Raw genomic sequence first — 24,857 nt, forward strand, 5'->3', positions numbered from 1 at the left:
GTTTGTCGCTCGCGCCCTACCTTTATTTTAAATTTTGTTTTATTTTCAGTAGTAAGGGACCGGCTCGGTTTTACTGCTGCCTTCTTCCGACGGGAAGGGCCCGGCGAGCCCAGAGATGCGCCCCGTCGGAGGGCCATGTGACCGCGGGGCCGGGACGCGCCGAGCCGCCTGCCCCGCCGCCCGGCTTCCCGCGGCCTGAGGTCGGCGGGCCCGGCGCGGGGCGCACGGACGCGGAGCCGCAGCGGGAGCCCGGGCCGCGGCGCTGCCTCGGGGCGCACGGCCGTCGGGGCGGCGGGCGGGGCCGGGGAGCCCAGTGGGCCGGGACCGCGGGGCCCCGCTCGCCCGCCCGCCCGCCCGCCGCGGGCCGCCCGGAGCCGGCGAGCCTGTCGCGCAGCCCCGCTGTAATGGTGGCAGATCAAAGGCTGCCCCGTGTCCCCGCGGAGCCCGGGACAATCCCGCGCCTTTGTGCGCTGTTGCTAGGAGCCGGAGAAACTAAGAGAAAGTGTCAGGAGCATGTTAATCAGACTCGTTACAGTGTAACAATAACGTCTCTCTCGGGTCTCCCAGGCCCCCAGCACCCCTGGCGCACCGCGCACAGACCCGACACCTGCGCGGGGCCTCGCGCCCGCCCTGGGGACCCGCCGGCCCTGTGCCCCTCCAGCCCGAAGCCGGCGTCTGGGCCAGGCGCAAGGACGAGCCCCCAGGGGCCCCGCAAGTGCCAGGCGCGCCCCCCGGGTCCCGCTGTCCTTGACGGAGCCCCGCGCCCTTAGCCCGTCCGGCTCCAAGCCGCGTCCATGGCCGGGGGCCCTGCAGAGGGAGCATCCGGGTCCCCTTGCTTTTCAGTCGTTGAGGTGAACTGCCCACGTTATTCAAACACGGTCTTACACTCAAGAGAAAAACGAACACTCCATTTCAGATAGCTTTTCGGTTGAGAGTTTCTTAAAAGACTCTAAAATCAACTTCGCCTATTGCCCTCTCAAATCCATAGAGGATACTTTAAGTGATTATCCTGGGCTTCAGAAAAAAAAAACAAAAAACTTTGCTACAGTAAAGATTTCTCTGAACTTTTTCAAGAGAATCACTTCATTCGTTTATTCATTCAACAAACATCGGTTGAGCCTAGCTGGGTGCCAGACAGCTAGTCTGAAAGTCGTAGGACTGGTTCCGGCTGGACTTTTCTTTTAAAATTAAAATGCCCTTGTGTGAAGTCAAAGGAGGAGCAAAGGGGTAAAATAATGTCAAATGGCAAAACAAAAAGAAGTGTCATTGGCTACAGTTGTGCTAATAACCAGAGAGGTGCACATTAAGAATTTAAAACGTTTGAGAAACTACACACCATGTGCTTTGAGAACCAGCCACTTTTTTCACCTATTTCATCTCCTTCTCCCCTCTTCTTTTGGTCCCTAGGAGCTCGCCAGAGACCCACCTGGGGTTGGAGGAGCGAAGTCAGCTCTTCTGAGTGCTTGTAAACAGCCTATCAGACTTCTAAGGGAACAAACAGACAGGGGCCTGGCCCCATTCTCCCTTGGCCATACACCGGGAACCGGAAAGCTGTGCTCAGGTTTAGGGCAGAATTTGGCCAAGGTGAGGTGCTTTTCTCCAATATCAGCTCTGGTTCAGGAATCAACCCATTCAGGAAGGGCAGAGGGGACCAAATTTCCAGAGAGTTAGGGCTGAACCCTAAATCAACGACAAAGCTTTCCAGGAAGAGTGGGAAACCCACTCTCCATCACCTGTGCCGCCGGCGGCCGGAAGGGGGTCTGTAAGGATGGCAGACTTCTCCACTGCTCAAAATCCCTTTCTCTCTCACACTGTGTGTGCAACATGCAAACACACAGAAAACTGGACATGTCCCAGAGATTAGTCTAAGCCCTGTAGGGAACTTTCGAGATTCTCTTCATTCCATAAATAAGAGAGTTGATATACTGATGGAGTCGATGGAGTCATCCTACGAGAAACAAGGAAGACCAAACACTGACTATATCATGATGTTAAAATATCTAGCTAAGGGGAGAAATTCAGTGAAAAGAAACTGAACTTTTGGGTCTGCTTAATGCCACATAGCTAGTTGGGCTGGATTTTATTTTGTTTTAAACAGTGATTCAAATTGCCTTAGTTATTCAGACAGTAAAAGAATGGAGAGAAAAGGAACATTCCATTTCAGATAGCTTTGTGGTGGAGAGGTTCTTCAGAAGACTATATACTTTAGGCATCTGGCTTAATTTTTTTTTAATGGGCTCTTTTGAGTTCCACAGAAGGAAGAAAATAAAAACAAACGTGAACTTCTGGCTTAGATTCTCTGGAAAACTGTGTTAATAACACGAATTCCCAAATGAGGAGAAGAGCACATCCATTTCCTCCACCGGGCTTCCAGGGACGGCAATTACGCAGCAGCTTCCAGGGGAGCCTCATGACGCTTCTCCCAGGCTGCCAGGAGTGAGTCCAGCGGCCGGAGCCCCACCGGCATTTCCACACCAGTGACCCATTGCCTCTCTCAAGGGGGCCTGGCCACCGTGCAGCCAGACCGTGCCTGGCTGCAGTGCCCGGCACTCCTTTGCACAAGCTGTGACCCCTCCCTCTGCGTCAAACCCAACAAACTCCTAATCATTCTTCAAGACGCAACTTGAAAGCCACTTCTGCCAGGTCTCCCCAGAGACGGCTTGCTGGCCCTCCCCCAGCCCTTCCGTTGCATTGGATCAGATTTCTGTTGTAGAACTTCTTATGTGTGTGTGTCCCCAAGAGAGTGTGGATGCCCTGAATATTGGACATTGCCATGCGTGTCTGGATCCCTCCCTGCTCATCCCTCACTCCCAGCAAGAGCTTGCTAAATGTGTGTTCATTAGAATTAGGAACTAGTCTTCCCCGCATCAGACACTTAGGTTCTGATCCTGGATTTGAGATTAATGAGTTACGTTACATTCAGACAAGTCATTTATTCTCTCTGAGCATCAGTTTCTCCAACTATAAGAATCATAAGACCTAAGTCAAAGAGTTGCTACAAGGATGCAGTGGGCACACAGATCAGATGTGCCACCCAAATCCCCCTTGGAGAATGCCCCCACTTGCCTGGCTGGGGTGGTGCGGTGAGCAGACAGCCTCCAGCTGTCAGCTCCTCCTTCCGCATCCTCAGCTGCAGACAACCACCTTGCCCAAGACCGCACCTTCCCTCAGCAGCCTGCATGCCAGGGAATTTTATGTTACATATATTTTACCACAATTTTTAAAAATAATCTTTCAAAAAAGAATGAATATCAAATAATGACAAATAAAAACTAACAAATACAGTACTATTTAAAAGCACCTAGCATCATGCTTGGTGAAGAGCAGGCATTCAGTAACAGCCAAATGATTTCCATCCAGGTGCTCACCGCTCCGCAGTCCGGGAGGGGACTCCCACTGCAGCGAAACTGGCTGGAAGGTGAGTTTCTATGAGGCGAACCCCATTTTCTTATTGACTTCTATTGGTAGGCGCAGGATATGTTCTCACAGGGAAACATCGGCGAGGCCAATCCCTGGACGCGCAGGGTGTGGCAGCCACTCCAACGGCCACTTGCATCCCAGGAGAGCTCTGTGGCTCTGCTGATGTTTGGAATCTCCTAGTCCCATACTTCGACTATGGAAATTTCTCTCAATATGGAGCTGTTCAGACTACAAACTCATGTTATTTTGTCCAACCCCCTGATTTTGTAGATAAAGACGCTGAAGCTCTGGAGGATTATGCAGTACCGATTCCTGGCTGAAGGGGGCTCCATTCACATAGAAAAAATACAACATTAACGTGCCTCCTAGACTTGCGCAAATATTGGCCCTTTACGCGGACTTGCTCAAGGTCACACAGCTGGCAATACTAAGACTACACTAAAGCCTCAAACCACTAAACCACACAGCTTCACATCCAAGAACTCCTGAGATTTATGGCTTTACATTAAGTTCCCTACTAAGGAACCTCCAAATGAGTTTTTTGAAACAACCAGAAAATAGCTGAAACCTCTTTTTCCACAACTGCCTCCCTCAGAGAGAGTGCTTGATCCCGGCAAAGATATTCGAGCTCATCACAATTCAAACAACTAGTCATCAATCGCAGCCAGGAAGCGCCACCACCAGGCAAATACCACCTCGCAGTAGGTCTTCATTGGCCCCCAGACCCCATAGGCCCTGATTCCCTCCTAGGCTGAACAGTCCCTCATGCAGTTTGCAGAGTTGTCCACTGGGGACTGGTCTAAATGGCTGGGGAATGTCTTGGGTGTCTAAGAAAAGGAGGCCCACTGGAGGGATGAAGGAGCAGGATGTAGACCGTGTGAAACATGACATGAGTGGAGCCATATTAAAACAGAACCAGAGCAGCCAGTTGAGAGGAATTGCCTTGCATGTCTTATTTTTCAAACTTGACCAAACCACCAACATTCCAAGAAATCAGCAAGGCCCAGAATATCCTGTTTGACAGGACTGAGGAAACTGGACTTTGCTGATGAGCAAACTGCTAACCAATTAACGAAGTGCAAGTCTAGCCTTTTGCCTGATGACCGAATCTCAGGCCAATCCAGGAAGTACAAACCCAGCCTCCTCTCATCTAGCACCAATGAACTCTTCCTTCCCAACCTCATCTTCCTCCCTTTTTCCCATAAAAACCCTGAGGCCCTCTCCTGTAATCGGGATGCTACTTGGGTTTCTGCCTGAATTTGTGCTCCCAAATTGCCCTTCTTTGATCTCAAAATAAATGCCTCTCTAGGGGCCGGCTCGGTGGTGTAGTGGTTAAGTTTGCATGCTCTGCTTCAGCAGCCCAGGGTTCACGGGTTCAGATCCTGGGCATGGACCTGCACACCGCTCATCAAGCCATGTGGGTGGCATCCCACATACAAAATAAAGGAAGATTGGCACAGATGTTAGCTCAGCACCAATCTTCCTCACCAAATAAATGAATGAATGAATGAATGAATGCCTCTCTGCCTCTCATGTTGGCTATTTATTGTTAGGTTAAGAACCTCAAGGACAGAGGATGTAGTCAGCTGTGTTAGCTCTCTGGGCCTCCTCCTGCGGCCCCATCCTCCGTGGCCTGCATCATTCTGTGTATCATCTTTCATTCTCTCTAGTCCCTCGGTTTACTGTCATTCTACTTCCACTTACCTTCTCCTTTTTCTTATAATTTTACCTTCCTTCCTCTCCTCGAAATTCCAAAAGCAAAATTAACAAATGTAGAAAAGAAAACAACAAAATTGGGTAATTTTTTTTTCTAATTCTGTGCTCACGTTTCGGAAGTCAATCTAGTGTCTTAAGTTGTGAGCTGCTTGCAGGACACTCCATCGTCCTTCGCTTACTGTGAACTTGGCACAGGAAGTTTATTAGCCCATTTTACTGCCGAGAGCCTGAGTGCAAAGGACAGCTAATATTGTACTTTGGGAATCAAGCAGAAATGTCAATGAGGCTGCTAATTATTCAGTAAATTAAATATTGCTGCCAAAGCTGCTCTTCCTAATGTCCTACATTTGATCATGCTGTCTTAATGCAAAGCCAACATTCAGATTCCACTTAAGCAATAAAGACGATGAGGATCTGGCAAATTGGTCATTGGATCTTTATGTTTCAGTCGAAATTATTTGGGTATGCAGCTGAAGTTCACATGGGAGGCCAGAATGATGCTGATAAATAAGAAAGTTTAAGGACATAAAATTTGATTCCTAGCCTGTTGTTAACCTTATTCCTTTTTGGAGGGACATTGCCACAAAGTAACAACAAATGATTATTTATCAAAACAGATATTATCATATTATGAAAAGCATTCCATTTTAGATCACTGAGGATGTGACCCCCAAAATTATGTTTTACAACTTTGCTTCATAAAAACCTTTTAAAAAACCGATCAGTCTTTGTGTCATCTAAGGAATTTTTAATTGTGAAATATATTTATGAGAATCTTTAAGGTTAGCTTAGCTTCTAAATAAGTTGCAAATGAATGGGTCACAAATTTGCATGCACTTCCCCTGAAAAGGAGCACTTTTTAAAATGGTTTGTTCAAACGGCGCCATTGGCTTTTTTCCTTCCTTCTGAAAGAGCATATGTGTTAGATTAGTCCTCAGAAAAGAGAGCATGTTTTCATAGCCTCTGGTGCTGCGTTTATAAAAATCATGATGATTTTAGGACTGCACCTTCATTTTTTGAATTTTCAGAACTTGTCCCTTTTTACTCTTTTATTTTCTTTTAACAAAACAAAGACTGAAGAACCTCTTTAAGAAATTTTATACATTCCCACAGAGTCCCAGTTTGTTGACCTTCAGGCCACAGAGTAAAACCTTTCTTTTAAGTCAAGCATTCCCCATTGGGAAGCGCTCCAGCTTTTTCTTTTTATGAGGAATTTTAACCGCTGGACTTAATTTAATTATTGTATTTTGTACATACTCCCAGAAGCCCCAGGGCATGAGCTTTACTTTTCTCAAAACTTTCAAATAAATATCTTAAGAAATTGATGTTTCTGATGGTAATGTGACTTCTTTCCCTTGTATTTCTGAGCTAAATCCCAAACACAGTCTTTCTGTTTCCTGACTTATTCATGAAGAGGGGTCAACCTCAGCATCTTCTCGCTATAAATACTCTTCGTGAGTAGACACAGGATATAGTCATGTGAGGCCTTAGTGTGGGCACCTAGGTTTCATAACAAGAAAATAAAAACCATCTCCAGTTAACTACATTTTAAAACTTGATGGTTCTGGGGATACGGTCTTCAATAAGAAGGGTTCCTAGGTGGACATTGCCTTGAAATCAGTAATCTGCTGGCCCCATGGCTGCAGTCTGCCACCAACTGTCCTTATAGCTTCTGTGAGGTACGCCCTCCAACATCAGCTGCTCCTCGTGGATCCCAGCAGAGCGTCGTCAAACACACACATGCATGCACGCACATACACATGCACGCACAGGGAGTTGTCATTCCAAGCTAATAGCAAAGATTCAATATCTTCATTTCTCATCTATCTTTATCCATAAGCATTTTCATTTGATCCTTTTGATTTCTACCTGGAATTCAAAAACTTTGACTACATCTTGACTCTCAAAGAGTCAAAGATTATTCAAAAAGAATAAATTCCTTTTGGTTGATTTAAAACTCATTTAGGAATATTAAAATGTGGAGGAAACATAAATTTTCCAAATTCATAAGATCTGCCCAAAATACTTAACGGGGGTTGGCTCGCTAATGAAATAAGTTTCGTTTTAGGACTTCTGAGAGCTCTGAGTTTAGGAAAATGTTTTTGGCAGAATTATCTGTGAGGTGAATCTGATTTTCTGATTTACTTTGATTTAAAATGTAAAATTATAGAAATCACAGCATTTTGGTGCCAAAGAAGGACTTTAGAGATCATCTAGGCCAATGGTCCTGGACCCTAGCTGCATATTAGAATTACCCAGTGGGCATTTAGTAAATACTCTAGTCCGACCTGTCATTTTGCAGATTAAAAAGAGAAAATACCAAACAAAATCCTGAAAGATTAAATGTGGCTTTTACATTAGAAGTCTATGGCATGATACTGTCACATGATGTGGGAACTCTTGGCCATGGTAAATTTTAAAAAGCAAACATTAAAAAACAGATAAGTTTCCATAATTATGTTTTGGGTCACCTGAATTGTAAAACATTCGATTGATTCCTCCCACATGACATACTTCCTAATTTTACACACATTCACATCCCTGACAGATCACAGAAGAGGTTGGAATAGTCATAGACTTGAAAGGTCTCACATTTAATCTTTAAAATAAGATACACTTGTATGGATGGCTGCCCTTCTGTAAATTTCTCTTAAAAGTTTGACTTCTTCAGTGGCAGCATCATGCTTCATGACTAATATGCTGTGAATTTATTTTTCTTAAATATTTTCAAAATATACAGGCCAAAAGCAATATTTGTCCCAGTGTCATCTGAAGATCTCAAAACACTTTATGTTGTACAGTTTTTATAAAAACAGAAGCAAAGAGATGTCAAATAACAATTCATCCGAGTGAGTCCCACGGTCCCCGGAAGGCAAGAGCAAGCTTAGCCATCATCTCTGGCGGCCTCAGGAGCGCAAAGGAGCCCGCACGAAATGCCAGGGCTCGTTCCAGGGAGAAGCCTTAGTGGGGGCCCTGCAGGCCTTTGAGCCGTCTTTGTAAACACTCGCCCTCTTGGCCCGGCAAGAACGGCACGGCACGTCCTGCACCCTTCCTGCTCCCTAATCCTCCTCCTTTCCCCATCAGGGACAGCCTGCTTGCAGGTCACGAAGGGAAAGGAGAGCTCCATTCATTTGACTTGAGGGCCTGTCCTCTCAGGCTGAGGACCTCCCCGGAGAGATCCAGAAGCTTTGATCTCAATTATTTGCCTTGGGCTGAAAGCCTTCTGGTTGGCCACTCCTCTGGGATCCTAATAAGGCCAGGACCTGGGATCACAGAGGCAAACCTTCTGAAGGGGAGCGGGGAGGCAATGATTAAAGCTGTAGAGTTACGACGAGAGGGCAGGTTACTACGGCAGACCTGCACAGAACACGTTCATTTGTTCGCTGACCAGCAGGTATTTATTGAGGTTCTAGTATGTGCCTGTGGTGAGTGATGTCACTGTGTCAGTGACAGGCTGAGAGGTAATCCTGGAGGTGGCCTGGAGGCCCCTGTGGTGCAGCAGGCAGTTCCTGCAGAAGTGAAAGCTGGCTGGGGTGGTGGGGCCTTTAACCAAGAAGCTAGCTCCAGGTCTGAGACCGAAAAAAGGAAGAAATCCAAAAGTGTCTTAGAGGTAGATTCTCACGCAGCCATAAAAAAGGATGTTTACGAAAAGATGAAACATTGTCAATGGCAAGGAGAACTGCTGAAAACAATGTTTTTTCCCTGTCAAATGAATTAATCATTTTTTGAGTGGTAAGTTCCTCGGGCCAGCACTCCCAGGGCTGGCGGCAGTGAGACCAGGTGCAGTCCTCTTAGAAAATATTTGGCAATGTGTATCAACACTTATTGTCGTTTTCTTGTACCTTTTAAACCTAGATCTTGGAATTTATCTTAAGGAAATTCTGTGATCCTAAATATAGAAAAAGCCTCATTCACAAACACTACTTAACTCGCGGTTGCGTCATTATTTAAATCCTAGTAGGTAAACCAGGGGACGTTTACCTGATGGGACCAGGCAGCCACTAAAGCTGGTGTTTCTGAAGAAAAAAAGAAAATGCTTTTAATATAAAGTTATGTTCAAAAACAGCAGAATCCGGAGCTGGCCTGCCTGGCTCTCCCGCTTATTAGCTGAGTGACCTTGGGCAAGGTACCAGCCTCCCCGTGCCTCAGTTGTGTCATCTATGAAATGGGGGTAATGATAGTACCTGCCTCATAGGATTGTTATGAGACTTAAATGAGTTAATACATATAAAGAACAGTACCCGGCACATAGTAGGCCCTTGAAATGTTAGCTGCAATTATTATTACAAGGTGATTACAACCATGTTAAAAGAAATCACCACATTGGAAGAAAATACACCCAAGTGTTAGCAATTACTGTGTTTGGATAACGAGACTACTGGTGATTTTTATTTTTTCTTCTTTTTACATTTTTGTATTTCCAAATTTTTATTAAATTATATATCAAATTTTTAAAAACAAGCTGGAGCTAATTACAAATAAAAATCTAGTGAAAGACTCCTTTTGATTATTATATGGTTACACTTAGAAGACCCCGAATAGAGAGGCCCCGGCAGGTAGCTGTCACAGATCTGAAACAGCCTGTTAGCAGGACTTGGGGGGGTGGGGGGGGAGCGCTTCCAAGGGGCTCCTCCGGCCTGGGCCCACGGGCTTGTCTCAGCACGGGGACACGGGTGTGGCCGTGTTGGGGGTGGGAAGTGCACAGGATTCGAAAGCCCCCAATCTGCAACCCACTCCGCCACCCACTCCCTGAGGGTTCCTGGAAAGAGCCTTTCTCTTCCGTGTGAGGAGGGAGCCCTGCCGCAGTCAGCATCCTCAGAGACTGAGAAAGGTGGTCGAGGGGTTTTCCACACATGGCCTTAGTGGTAGAAAGAGAGATCCTGACGAATGTGATACTCCCCTCCAGGCCTGCAATCTCGGAGCCCCTCTTCCAGGGCGGAGGGCCCAAGCACTCTGTTTACACACCTGGCCCTGGTGTGAAGGGCGGTTTGCTGGAGGATGGCTCCCTGACCATTTGTGGGATCGTTGCTGCTTCCAAGCAGCACGCTCCAGGCAGCCTTCAAAGAAATACCAGAAGCCAAGTACTATCTGTCATCACTTAATAATGCTCGAAGCTGTTCATATAACAAAAGGGGCTGAAACAGCCCCACATCGCATTGTGGAAGCCCCATAATTCTCCCATCAGCTCCACACCAAAAGGGCTTTCTCCTAACTTTAAATGGTAGATCTGACTAATATACGCAACCAAGGTCCTTGGTAAGTAAAATAGGAATAAAATAGCTGTTTGTAACTTTATTTCATCACATAGTGTGGTAAGGAGGGAATCGATAAGTTGCAATGACAAACAATCTAGTATTATTTTTCGTAAAATAGACAAACGTGTCAAATTTAAGGAACATCAACATCATTTTTCTAAATCTATTCTTGTGAGGTGGGAATTAAACCACAGACAGGAAGTTTTTCTCCTTTGTTCATTCCTGGCGTCTAGCATGGTGCTTGCCCTTAATAAATTGTCGTTGATCAATCAGTTAATGGATTAATGAACAAATGAGAGATGTTCTCCTCTATATTGTATTCGATGCTGGGGAGACAGAAATACATAACTCAGAGTCCCACTCGCAGAACCTCAGTCTAGTGGTGGAGCCACACACACAAATAGAAAATGACTCAAACACAGCGTGACTGATGCCTAAAATCATACCACTAATAGTCCGTAGCCACATTTCAGCTCCTCCCCTCTGTCAGGTACCTATCCGTAGTAAAACACAATCTCCTCCTTCGACGTCCACAGTCTAGTCTGGAAACAAACATGAAGGATAGAAAGCACAACCCCATGGAAAGCAAAACAGAAATATGTGCCTGATACAGAGGCAGCACGGTGTAATCTAATCATGTTGATTCTGGCATCTGCTTGAGTTCACAAAGCTGTGTGACCTTGGACAAGTTGCTTAGCCTCTCCAGGCTTCAGTTGTCCCATCTGTATAATGAGGATAATACTGGGACCTATCTCATAGCATTGTTATGAAGAATAAATGAGTTAATATCTGTAAAACACTCAAGAGTGCCAAGCTCGTACTAAATATCAAATACAAATATACATGAAATAAATACATCTCTCCTGTGTTCTCTGAGTTTTAAATTCTCATTAAGAACACATTCTCAGGCCGGCCGGTGGCACAACGGTTAAGTGCGCACGTTCTGCTTTGGCAGCACGGGGTTCGCTGGTTCGGATCCCAGGTGCGGACATGGCACCGCTTGGCAAGCCATGCTGTGGTAGGCGTCCCACATATAAAGTAGAGGAAGATGGGCACGGCTGTGAGCTCAGGGCCAGTCTTCCTCAGCAAAAAGAGGACGGTTGGCAGCAGATGTTAGCTCAGGACTAATCTTCCTCAAAAAAATAAATAAATAAATAAATAAAGTGGATTTCTTTAAAAATATATATATATTAAAGAACGCAGTCTCTTTCTTTTTTTTAAGACAATTTTTTTTTTCGGCTTTATCTCCCCAAATCCCCCAGGTACATAGTTGTATATCTTAGTTGCAGGTCCTTCTAGTTGTGGCCATTCTCTTTCTAAGTGCCTGATTATTCCCCAGTAGGACTCATGACCAAAGGCAGCTCCAAAGCTGTGGACTCAGGTCAACAAGAGAAGGAAAGGTCCAGATTTCTATCTGTTGCTGGAAAATAATGAGCATTTGGCCAGAAAGAAAAAAAAATTCTCAAAGCCAAGAGACACCTAAACCAGGATTGCAAACACATTCAGAACACCCACCAACCACTCCCTCCACCCTGGTGCAGGACAGACATTGCTAATCAAACTCGGCATCCTTTCCAACTGAGGCCAGATTCAGGCTCAGAGCTGTTTTCCAAACAAGGCCCCAGGCGGTGGCTCCTAAGCCGGCCTTGGTATCTCTGGCCCAAGCCTTACATTCTGGTCGGCCTTGGGGTTATTTTCCCATTGGACACACTGGCTGCCTTCCCAGCCCTCTACGAATGCTGCTCCCGCGACTGAAGCCCAGCGCCCCACGTGCCCTCCAGCCCCGCTCCTGAGAGAACGCTGATGGCGCCCGCTCTACTCTGCCCTCCCCTGTGAGTCCAGGGCCACGAGCGAACTCTGTGACCCCAGCTAAGCAAGTTACTTAACCCTCTCTGAGCCTCCGACTCCTGGGTAAATAGGACCTCCCTCATGGGATTGTTGCCAGGATTAAATGCGATAATGTATGTAAATGGCCTGGCTCGCGCAGGCTCTCACTACAAGGTGGACGCCATCATTGCAAAGCGCAGCCCCGTCTTCTCATCAGCCAGACACAGTGCCTTCATGACACGTGTCACCCCCAGGGTCCCGGATAACATAAAACAGGGCTGGGATGCACCTGTTTAAGCCACTGTTGCCCCCACTCAGTATGAACTGTGGATGAACTCAAGGTCACACGGGCTCAGACACCTGGGACGAGGAGAAGGCGGGGGGTGGGGGAAGGGGCTGCTGAGGCACACTCAGGGACTCCATCACACACTCTCTTAGGAAATGATGGGAGGGGGCATTTTACCCCCATAAGCAAAGAGGGTGCCTTCTGGCATGGACCAGGGGTGAGACCAGGTGGACAGGTCCCTCCTCTGCCTTCTCCAACTCCTCTTAGTCCAGGGCTGACTTACCTAAGACTCTGTTTCGGGAGCCATTCTCATGACCCCCTCCCAATGGACCTCAGTATGGACGACTCAGTTATGAGTTCCTGTCCCCTTCAGCTGGAAGGGTTGTTCCCTAAATTAGCCTTGGCCTTCTCCCTCTGCCTCTGCCTCCCCCCTCTGCCTCTGTCCTGGCCTGCTCTTCCCAAGTAGGTGTGTGATACCCCCTACCATCAGGAGCAGGTCCTGCTCCCCCTGCCCAGAGAAAGCAGCCTCGTACCCTTGGACTCAGCCCATTTTCCAGCACAGCAAACTAGTCAAGGGCTGGCATCTCTGGGTTACCCCCGGGACAGCCTGTGACCTCTCTCCTCCCCATTTCCGCCACCCTTCCTGGGCCCAGTGAACTCCTCCAAGGCCCTGTCAACATTTCCAGGGCCGGCTTCTCTTCCAAGAGTTTACAAGGCAGCTGGGACACAGTGAGCCCGGCGGAAAGTGGCCTTCGAAGGGAGCCAGTCCGGGCAGAGGGAGAGCACAGCGGAGCAGACCCTCAGAGACTCAGCGTGGAAATCTCGGCCAATTTAACGTCTGCATTAAAAACAGATTTGCGTGGAACGCAGCCACCTCTTTTAATTGCTCCAAATCAATATCCTGGGTAATTTGAAGGAAGACTTCGGCGGTAGCTTCGCGAGCGGCACAGCCGTACATCACCGGGAAGAGCTCGGGGTATTGTTTGCTGAGAAAGGCGTTACATAAATTGAAACTCCTTTGGCTCAGAGCTGAGTCCTGAAAGTTCATGCCGTGAGAAACATTTCTCACCGTGCACAAACTGTGAATTGTATATAAAATTAAATTTTCTGATTAAAATCTGCATTGTTGGACCTCCTGCCGGTTGCCACCATTTTGCTGAAATAAGATACTATTTGTGGTAATGGCAGCGAGGGAAACCTGTTATCATTGATTGCAAACTGGCTTCACTCCTACGGCTGAAAAATCTGGAGAGCTTCATTGTGCAAACATTGCATTTTCCGTACAAATATTACAGAGCCCAGCTTTACTAGTTATTCATCAGCCGGGGTGCAAGACGGTTTACAGTCGACCCGACAGCCCTGAATCTCCCGCACACCCCATACGGGGCTGCAGCTGGGGCTCCGCAAGGTGCAAAATGCCGGCCGGGAAATGAGACCAGTGGACATCGTCATCTGCTGTTTTTTAATTTAAAAAATATTTTTCTTCACAAGGGCATTAGGATCTGAGAGAGGAAGGAAGATAAAGGAAAAGAGGAGGCCTTAGAGGAGTTCAAATTTAAGAGCCCCCGGTGCCCCATCCCTGCCTGGGGAAAAGGACGGCATCGCCTTTTAAGGATTTCCCCGCTGCCCACAGCCCCCTCCCTGCCTGCCAGCCTCCAAGCCCCAGTTCTGAGAATCAGCCTTATGAAAATCAGCTACGACTCTGCACAGCACTGCTAATACAGGGGTCCAAGCTAATAACTTCGTTTGGCAGATGCAGAATCTGAGACCAAAAAAAAAAATGAAGATTTTTTTTCCTAAGAAGATGTGTACTCAGAATTAGAACCCTGAGGGCTGGCTTTTCAGCTTTCATTTTCCGCAGCTTTCAGTTTACCAGGGAACGCTCTCCAAAAGTCAACATCAGCCAGGCGCACATAAATATTTTTTATTGCCTTCTGACCATTAGAATAGATTGTCTCTCTCTTTCATTTTGTAAATCATTTTGTTGCTTGGGTAATACAAAATAGCTCTGAGTCACAAAGAAACAGGTGGGGACCCAGAGGAGAAAAGATTTAGCCAAATGATTGATCCATAGCTGCATATCTCATATTTTGAGAAATAAAATGAAGCCAAAACAAACCGATTTCCTAAGGAACAACCTAGTCTGAATACAATGAATCTCACCCAATCTTTTTCTAGAAAAGAGCACTAAGGTTACAGGCAGAGCCAGTGCTAGAGGAGAATAAACTGAGCCGCTTCCTCCGAGGGTGCAAATGCAGGGAAAGTGGGTTGAGGTGGATGGACTCAAAGACCCCAAGTTCAAAGGTGCAGACCACCTGGAAGGCACGGAGGTAAAATGGGTGGGACCACGCACAGCAGGGAGGGCTCAGTGTCCTTTGCAGCTTCTCTGCCCTAAAAGTCAATCCTAGGTATTCATATGCATGAAGCTAAGCTGTCCCACCTGTGCGGGAAAACACCTGGGGGTAGCAACAGGAAATGCCCAGTGGGGTTCCTGACCCAATCCCCAAGGGATTGCCTTCCCTATAGAATAGAGTTTGGGGAAACTCCCTTTATTATGCCTACTTCTGTTTCAATTGCATAATAATTAAATAATTTACAAATCCATGAATTAGTGATCTTTGAAAATTATTCTACTGGCTTTCTTTTCTCCCTCTAAACCTCTCTTGTATTTTCTAGTCTTTCTAGTTTCCACGACTCTAACTAAGCCCAAACCTGAGTTTCTTACATAGAGTGGAAGGAAAAAAAAATCTGTTTTTCCTTCTTCTCTTCTTTCTTACCATTCATTTATGCCGTCTATTTGAAAACCAATAATAAAATCAGTTACAATATTTCATTCACTCATTCAATAATATGTCTTGAATTAACTGGATGCAGGGCTAGACTTTTAGCCCTCTCACTCAAGAGTTCTGCCAGCCTGGGGAAGACCTCAGAAGTCCCAGCTTTACGGTCTTTTGAACTAGGATTTGAAGATCTCAAGAGAAACTACAAAAGGAACTTGCACCTGATGGTGCCTCCTTCTCCCAACTTCCTTCCCTCCTTTGCCTCACTTCCCGCCTCTTTCCAGGTAACAAGCATCACTGGTCCTCTCCTGGTTCCCCTTAGAGCTCTGCTGCCCAAAGGATTCCTTTCCATGGCTCCATTATCTCCTCTAGTCGGGACCAAAGATGGAACACTTGACCTCCCCATGCCTCTGCCCAAACTTTGTCCACATTTTTGCTCTAGGCTTCCACTGATTTCTTTAAATAGTCATCAATTGTTTGTTTTTATGGGAAAAGTCATCAACAATATTCCACTGACTTTCCACAGTCTGCAGCAAGGAGACATAATGCTTGTCCCTGTAGAGGACCTCAAAAGACAATGACAGGGCAGACACATCTGAAAATGATTCAAGATTTAATAGGCTGGCTAAGCCAACCAAACCCTGCTCTTGTGCCCTGGCAAGCACAGCCAAAGAGCGGGCAAAGCCTCACAATGTGGCAAGAGGGGAAGAGCTGGGGTGAGGAGGAGCTCCAGGGACCAGTGGCACTGTCAACTCCCACCACCACCAAGGCCCTCATGCCCGGGCATATACTGAAGAGCTAGACAGTGAGGCCCTGCCACCTCTTTGGGAATACGGATAGAGATCCAGAGAAAGTATGGAAATTTCCGTTTCCATCTCAAGGAAGAGGTGGGTCCTCAGACAGGAATCTGTAATTCTGATGGTTAGCCATCACCCAGTTCTCTTTCCCACTGGTTACCCAAAGAGAAAGCCAAGCCCCGTCCCTCCATGAGCCGACTCTGCCCCATCACAGATCACAGAGGCTACAGGTTTATCAGGCAAATAGCACAGGCAGTATCACTCTCCTTAGCCAGATGGGGAGTTGAAATCAGGTCATTCCCCATCAACAAGAAGATCCAGTGGTATAGCATGCCATGCTCATCTCTCTTCTTCCCTCTCCATTCCCTTACCTCCCCATCTCTCCATCTTTCTCCTGGTATGTAGTATCTTCTTAACTACTTCCTTCTACTTCTTATCTCCTTCCTGAGTTCTAGCTCTTTCTTTTGGGTTGGCTGACACCAGAGGGCAACATAATCTCACCTACTTGTCACTTCTTTCATTTCACCAGTAGAGGGAAGAGTTTGAGAGAACCTACAAGAACTAGGAGGTATGTAGATATTATTCTGAAATATGGAATTAGCCAGTGCAATAGAACAGCTCTCTCAAAGGCATCCCATGCCAAGGCATTCTGTTCCCGTTGGTAAATAATCTGTTATAAAACTGTTTAAATGCATATTAACTCACCAGAGCACGACACTGGCAAAATTTCCCTCCAGGCTGTATTTTTGCAAAGACACAACTTTCATGTGATGTGAGACCTGAGATTAAACTAACAGAAGTCATACGTTATTCGAGGTAACACTGATGCTCCATCCTTTATTCCCCCTTTAGTCTTCTGAGATCTGGGGGTTTTTTCCAGAAATAATTGGTAAGGCATTTAGCCCTGAATGTCTTGTTTTGAGTACCTGTCATCTTCCCCTCTAGGTGCTTCGAGGGCGTCTATGGGCTTATTTGCAAGTGAGGCTGAATCAATCAGAACAACTGATTAAGAACCAAGCTGCAGAGCCCCAGCGGCAATAAGTGCCCGAGCTGCCCCTGTCAAACTTGGAAAGCCAAGCAAGAGCACAGTTCACCACACCGACACCATTCTGCCACATGTATTGAGGAAATTAGAGAAGGTTCCCTCTGAAAAAGGTTTGGAAGCAAGAGACTCAGAAATTAAACTTGTGCCACTGGACTGGCAATTTACCAAATAACCATCCTGACCAAGTTAACATTAACACTTTTGAAAAGTAGACAATATGGATGGAGCTAAGCAATCTGCTCAACCATTGCAATGTGCTCAATTGTTTGGATCTAATTACCTGGCCTGGATATTTTCTGCTTGGTGTCCCCAGCCTTTGAACTGTCTCCAAAACCAGAGCCTTATAGAAAGTTTCTTTGAAAACACTAAGAGTCTATAATTCTATTCTTTAGTTGGATTTTTTATCTGAGTTGCTGAATTTATCCATATGACTTTGCCTTCATTTCTTCATCAAGACCTTTCTTTGATCAATTATCTAAAGCAAGAGTTCTTACCCTGAGGTCCAAAAGTAGACTTGAGCATTTCCATGAATCCCTTGAAATCGTGAGCAAAATTCTATGTGTATGTACATAATGGTCTTTCTGGGGAGAGGGCCCATAACTTTCATCAGATCTGAAAGGGCTCCATGACCTCCATCTTATGACTGTGCCTTCATGATATTCACTAGACCAGAGTCCCCAATCAACATGCAAGAACTGGTTACAGGTGTCTGCCTGAGCCTCTGATCCCCTCAGCCCTTGGGTGGTTGGACAGGGCCAGGAGTGGGTGGAGCTTCCAAGCTGGTCATCTCCTGCCAGCCGCTGCCCAGTTGATGTAAAAATATTATTTTCTCTGTGTGCTACGGTGGCTAGAAAGTTGGGAAGCACTGCAGTAAATTCTTCACTTTTACCCCATCCACCATCTTTGCTCTCTGCATCTCTTTTCTCATCTCCATGGTCTTAATTATCCAGAGGGAAGCTTGGCATTGATTTGGCCACCTCTGGTATAATCTGCGCTTTGTATACTTTGCCAAGAAAGAAAGTGGTGTGGTAGTCTCCCCTTCCTAAATACACTCCCTGGTACGAACATCTCAGAATTTGCCTTGCCAGCCACATGATGGTAAGTGAGTCCAGCTCACTTCACCATTTCCTGGGTGATTCTTTTTGCTAATCACATGCATTCGCCCCCTTCCTATAGCAGGTCTCCCTTGTCCATGTGTCTGGAAGAACCTCTGTGCCAGTTCCCTAAATGGCTCCCAGCTTCATTACAAATATTCCTCAAATGTGCTTTCATGCAGAGATTCTTTCTAACCAAGAAAGACATTAAAGTCTTACAGAGAATCTACAAAGAGCCAATTCAAACTCAGACGTAACAAACAGGACGGCAAATTCCCATGACTCCTGGCTAACATGGAACACCCCCAAAACAGTGTTACCTTCCAAGCCCTCCCCTGCCCAACTTCCAGAACACACAGAGTCCTCATGTCCCATGACCAGTCAGCCATCCAAGGTCAGTCTCATTACCTGATGCTCAGATCACATCAGTTTACTATCAACAATTTCAGGGGCCGGCCTGGTGGCACAGTGGTTAAGTGCGCACGTTCTGCTTCGGCGTTCCTGGGTTCGCCAGTTCGGATCCTGGGTGCGGACATGGCACTACTTGGCATGCCATGCTGTGGTAGGTGTCCCACATACAAAAAGTAGAGGAAGATGGGCATGGATGTTAGCTCAGGGCCAGCCTTCCTCAGTGAAAAAAGGAGGATTGGCAGCAGTTAGCTCAGGGCTAATCTTCCTCAAAAAAAAAAAAGGTTCATAACTGTGGTAAACTAAGAAGTATGCCATTCACCTAGAATTAATTTAGGATTCAGATTTTTACATGAATGACTTCAGTGAAATGTTGACAACTATCTGCTGTACCACACCTATCTGTTTCAACATTTTGATCACCTAATTCTTAAATATTCTTCCAGCCCACATGACATTTCTGTTGGAGAATGAAACTATCCTTTTTCATTTTACCAGTTAGCCAAGCTGACAGCCCAACAAGTCAACGACCATTTCTAACATCTTCCAAACTTTCATCCTTCCTTCTTACCTGAACCTAGCTTACCTACACATTCCTGACCTAGAACTTTCTGGCCAATACATCATTTCAAAAGTATCGTACATCTTAGAGAAAAGAAATTGCTGCTAAACCATGAGGAACTGTAAGTACACGTTTCTTAAACATGTAAGTACGGTGTTACGAATCAGGAGGTTATGTGGAAATAAATGAGGAATGGGAGATCAAGAATAGGGGGTTGCCGTCCTTCTGGGGGAGCAATGGGACAGTCAGTTAACCCTGTCACTGTCAGAGCCCCAAGGTCTGCAGATTCCACTCTGCTGCCCAAGTGACAAGCCCGTAAAGTCTTTTCTTAAAACTTAATCGCCACTAACTCTAAAATAACATTAATTCTTCTTAGAAGATTTTCAACTGCAGTTTGAAAGGTCCCCCATTTGGGACTCCTTGTCAGCACTCCTGTCAGCATACAGGGCGCAGCTGAAGAATACTTATACCAAGATGGGCCAGTTCCCTCCTAATGCAACTGACAACCAGACTGAATTCAGGGTCCCTTTACTTGAAGGAGATGATCCCTAGCAAATCCTTCAAAAAACAATCATATCAATTTTCTACGTATTTTAGAAATGGGGGAAATATTTGAATAAATACCTGAAAATCACTAGCAGTCATTTTAAAAGCTATTTTTTAGCCGATATTTGGAGTTACAAAAAACTGTGTGATGAGATGCCCCCAAATAAAATAGAAAATGCTGCATTTTCTTTATAGAATAAAATAACGTGTAGATTTATGAGCTGCAAAACAATTTAAACGTTGTTTTAAAAATATTTGCTGAGTTGACAGAAAATGAAATGCTGTGCTCCCAACAGCAGCAGATTTACTAGTTATCATTCACTAACCTGAAGCATGTACCAACTTTCGAAGGAAGAGATGAATACACTTAGTGGAAAAAATATATACAGTAGAGATTTGCAGGATGACTATAAATAAATGAAGCATCAAGCACATTCTGAAAGCAGTCTCGTACTCAAATCGTGTACAATATAGATCATGCTGTTTTAACTTTACTTGGGTATCTGGATCCCAGTTCTCAAGGATTTGAAAAATTACGTAACAGTGATGATTAACAATATTCCTTGTTTTGCCAACAGGAGCCACTTGAATTTAGTTCATGGTGATGTTTGTTTCCATTTTTTATTAGTTTTAGTGGCTAAAGGTTGAACTGTAATGAAAGTTCTCTTCTGCTTGTGTGTTTTTCATTTACTCATGAGTTTAAAGTATAATGTTTTAACATCTTTTTATTTTCCTTTTGATCAATCTAATAGGTAAAGCTGCTTTCATATATACGTCTATGGTTTGACCATCTCTAATAAGTGCTTTCTACTCCATGCTAACTTAATATGTTTTTCAAGGGAGGGTTTTCAAAGCCTCACGAGCATCAATTTGCAAGTCCCCGAACGGTCCCGTAAGGAAGAAGTGATAGAGAAACATGTAATACAATGGCTATCGCATGAGATCCAGCATAAGGAAGGGCTGCCCGGAACCTCTGCTGATGGCCTTTCATCGTCCAACATAGTTTCTCTCTTAAAACATAAATGAACAATGGGAAAATTAATTATAGAAAGAATTCCATGTATAGAATAGCACGGTGGGTTCCTGGACTCTGGCAGGGTCCAAACCCCAATAATGTCACGCTGTATCTGAGTTGAGTGAGCTGTGTGCCACCTCCTTTTGGAAGCCTTCCTTGACCCCCCCACCCCCAACCGCTCCTTCATGTCCCCACTGGTCCCTGTACGACCTTCATTACAGCACCCATCACATCTACTGGCTTCTATATTTGCATCCCTGGTCACTTAAAAAACTCCTCAAGAGTGCCAGTGAGTGCCTCCATCACTTGTGTCTCCATCACTGTCACGGCCACTGACAGAGTGTGCTCATCAATGGAGAAAGAACAAATACCTGAGTTCTCCAGAATCCTTGTTTTATCCTCTAAATCCCATTTAGCCTGAAGCCACTTGCCATCTAGAAAAAGCATGCATCAAGCCTTTTAGGTTTTCTGGTAAAGACCCAGGTGGTGAGGAATATAGATACTAACACCCAAAGAAGTGGAAGCTGAGAAGTAGAGACAAGTGTGTGGGGTGCATTAGGGACAGCATAGAAAGAAGGGGTATGGCAGATGGAGACTCCCAGGAGGTCACAGAGTGAGTGGGAATTGTGCAAAGGTATGAAGTCACACAGGAATTGCGACACGAGTGGGGCATTTCCCCTGTCGCAGCCACTGACCCAGGAACAGAAGTGCTGGCCTTCAGCAATCCACCACCCCGGGCGTCCGAGGACTTCCCTTCCGTCCCAGGCTGCCTGGCTTCCGCTGCCTGAACAAGGTCCTCCAGCTGCAGCTCTTCTCCCACCTTTCCCAAACATGCATGCCCCAGCCCACCTTCCCAGGCTCCGTGCCAGGCGACAGCCAGCCTCTGTGCTCACACTGATGTGTTGTGCTGCTCCTCTCAGTAACTCATTTCCATGTTAACAGGTAACCTTCCTGCTGGGGACGTCAGGCACCATGCCTACCTGGTAAAGACCACCTTTAGGGCCACATGGACATTTTGGTGCCTATAAAATCCCATTGCCAAAGTTGCCACCTGTCTCCAACTAGGGCATCCCCTAGAGAGAGCTAAGAAACTGGTGAGCTGAAACCACTTGGTCCTACACACTCAAATCACTAGTTCCTTAAACGAGGGACTGTTATTAAACCTGCAGCATGAGCCAGGCACTGTGCTAATGCTGCCATTTGTTTAGAGACTGACTCTTTAATGAGGCCTTTAAATCAGTGCCCCTCAATGAGATACCACTTCCCATCCATTAGGATGGCAATTATCAAAGAACCAGAAAGTGAGCCAGCCCTGATGGACCACTGGTTAAAGTTTGGCATTCTCATTGCTTCAGCGGTCTGGGTTGGTCTCCCGGTTGAGGAACCATACCACCCGTCCGTCAGTGGCCATGATGTAGCGACGGCTCATATAGAAGAGCTAGAAGGACTTAAACTGGGATATACAACCATGCACTGGGGCTTTGGGGAGAAAAAAAAACACAAAGACAAAAACAGAAAGTGTCAGTGAGGTATAGAGAAAGTGGAACTCTTGTGCACTGCTGGTGGGAATGTAAAATGGTACAGCCACTATGGAAATGGTATGGTCTTTCCTCAAAAATTTAAAGATAGAATTACTGTATGATCCAGCAATTCCAGTTGTGGGGATATACTCAAAAGAATAGAAAGCAGGGACTCAAACAGATATTTGTGCACCCATGTTCCTTGCAGGATTATTCAGAGTAGCCAAAAGGTGGAAACAACCCAAATGTCCACTGACAGATGAATGGATAAACAAAATGTGGTATATCCATACAATGGAATATTATTCAGCCTTAAAAAGGAAGGAAATTCTGACACATGCTACAACATGGACGAACCTTGAGGACATTATGCTCAATGAAATAAGCCAGTCATGAAAGGACAAATATTGTATGATTCCACTCACGTGAGGTACCCAAAGTAGGCAAATTCATAGAGACAGAAAGGAGAATGGCGGTTGAGGGGCTGGGGGGAGGGGGAATGGGGAGTTTGTGTTTAATGGGTGCAGAGTTTCAGTTGTGGGGAAGATGAAATAGTTCTGGAGATGGATGGTGGTGATGATTACACAATAATGTGAAGGTATTAACGCCACTGAATTGTACTCTTAAAAATGGTTAAAATGGCAAATTTTATGTTACTTATATTTTGCCACAATAAAATTTTTTTAAAAATCCACTTCCTTCCTGCCATCCCTAAAACCCAACCCGACCTATCCATGCACCCCGCAGAGCAATCATCCGGGACCGTAACCCCCTCCCCACACCCCTCGACTTGCCCTGGGCTGCTTCTCTTGGCCCTTGTTCCCCTCTGGCAGCGAGCAGAACTCAGCTCTGCGCCTCTGGCTGGCAGCCCCATCTCCCCAGTGTCGGCCCCTCGGCTTTTACCCACAGCCCTCACCATGGCCAGGCCTTGTGCTTTGCTGTGGCCTGTGCTTGTGCTCAAACTCCAGCATCCCCGAAACCCAAGAGTAAACCTTACACTCCCCAAGAGGGAGAAGTGGACAAAAAGAAAACATTTCCAGTCTTCATCTTTAGATAATATTCTGGCAATGGGTTAAATGTTTGTTACGTGCCAGGTATCATGCTAAGCATTTTGTTAACCCTCTCATTTTAATTCACACAACAATCTTACAAGTTAGTTCTTTTTGTTACTATTGTCCCCATTTTGTAGATGAAAAAGCTGAGGCTTGAGGATGCTAAGTAACTTGCCCAAGGTCCCAAAGCCAGAGAGGCACAGGTTCAGGACACACAGCCAGCCCTCCGATTCATGGCCTGTGTTCAGCTACAATGCCATGCTGCAAGAAATCTTTTAGAAACCTCAGTCCTGGGTGACACCATCTTGGTTCTTCCCATCATTGACGTGAAAGTGAGCATTTAGAGGAAAGGATAAAAGGTTTGCTACAATCTGACTGATGCTCACAAAAAGCCAGATGTAAGCTAAAGGTGTCACTGTGTGTAAAAACAGTAAGAAAACCCCCAGGTGAATGGATCTTAATAGCCCATTCTAGAAAATTCCAAGGCCAGAGGTTCAAAGCCGACTATTTTCTGAGCTCCATTGGCCTGTCAGCTTTAAACTCCAGCATCCAATTCGTGATCTTAAGAAAGCCTGTTAGGGAGCTGGCCCAGTGGCATAGTGGTTAAGTTCGCACATTCTGCTTCGGTGGCCCAGGGTTTGCAGGACAAGATCCCAGGCGTGAACCTAGCACCACTTGTCAAGCCACACTGTGGCAGCATCCCACATAAAATAGATGAAGATTGGCACAGATGTTAGCTTGGCAACAATCTTCCCCAAGCAAAAAAAGAGGAGAATTGGCAACAGATGTTAGCTCAGGGCCAATCTTCCTCACACACACACACACATACATACACACACACAAAGCCTGTTAGGGGGGTTTCCATAAAGAGACATCAACTACAATCAAATTCTAGTCTGTTCGAAACACAGATCCCTATAACCAGCCTGCCTCTCCAGCCCACTGGCAGCACCTCGGTGTTTAATGTGGAATTTGATAGCTGCCTAAATTTCGAGATCTCCTGGAGGGGCTGCACACCAAGAGTCCTCAATGGCCACTGGGAGAAATTCTTAGAAAAACAATCCTCCTGGTTGTTGGAATCACAACTACCACTTTCACTCCCCGCCTCCCTGTCACCGAAGAGGCTGTTTTGACTTGAATTACAGGGGCCCATGTGGACTACCTGCGGTCCAAATGTGCATGTGACAATGGACACTCCTTTGCTGGCTGTCCGGTGTTATTTCAGACACTGTTGGACAGATGGGCTCTGTTCCGAGTGGGGAAGAGCTGCACCTCAGAGGGGGAATTGTTTATTGGGCTGTCTCCTCACCGCACACAAACGTCCTCATCACTTTGCCGGGATGGGGGCTGAATGGTGCCAGATCCCTTCCGCATATCGGAACGGAGCTTTCTCCCCCAGCATCCTCTCTCCAGTCTCGGGGCCTGGACACAATTGTGGGAACCCTGGTTGTCTGCTGGGCCCCCCGCCCAGCTCCTGTTTCTGCCATGTGTGGGGCATGTGCTTGGAGCTCAGCAGATGTTGGAACACAGTAAA

At 46.0% G+C, this 24,857-nt stretch overlaps 1 protein-coding gene and 1 long non-coding RNA gene across 4 annotated transcripts in view; one reads left to right on the forward strand and one right to left on the reverse strand.

Annotated features, from left to right (window-relative positions):
- Positions 1 to 6,461, forward strand: part of CLYBL (citramalyl-CoA lyase) — a 229,923-nt gene extending 223,462 nt beyond the window's left edge. The window contains exons 9-10 of one of the 3 annotated variants that reach the window (XR_011528231.1): positions 1,408 to 1,584; positions 2,256 to 5,558. The gene's annotated coding sequence lies outside the window, so the exon portion shown is untranslated. Of the gene's footprint in view, positions 1 to 1,407 lie in introns of all 3 variants that reach the window. The other 2 variants (XM_070579169.1, XM_070579164.1) reach the window with 2 other exon arrangements.
- LOC139076523 (uncharacterized) overlaps positions 1 to 24,857 on the reverse strand; it is a 76,359-nt gene that overhangs the window by 28,390 nt on the left and 23,112 nt on the right. The gene's annotated exons all lie outside the window — the stretch shown is intronic.

This window comes from Equus przewalskii, chromosome 16, assembly GCF_037783145.1.
Source record: "Equus przewalskii isolate Varuska chromosome 16, EquPr2, whole genome shotgun sequence".
Taxonomy (NCBI): domain Eukaryota; kingdom Metazoa; phylum Chordata; class Mammalia; order Perissodactyla; family Equidae; genus Equus; species Equus przewalskii.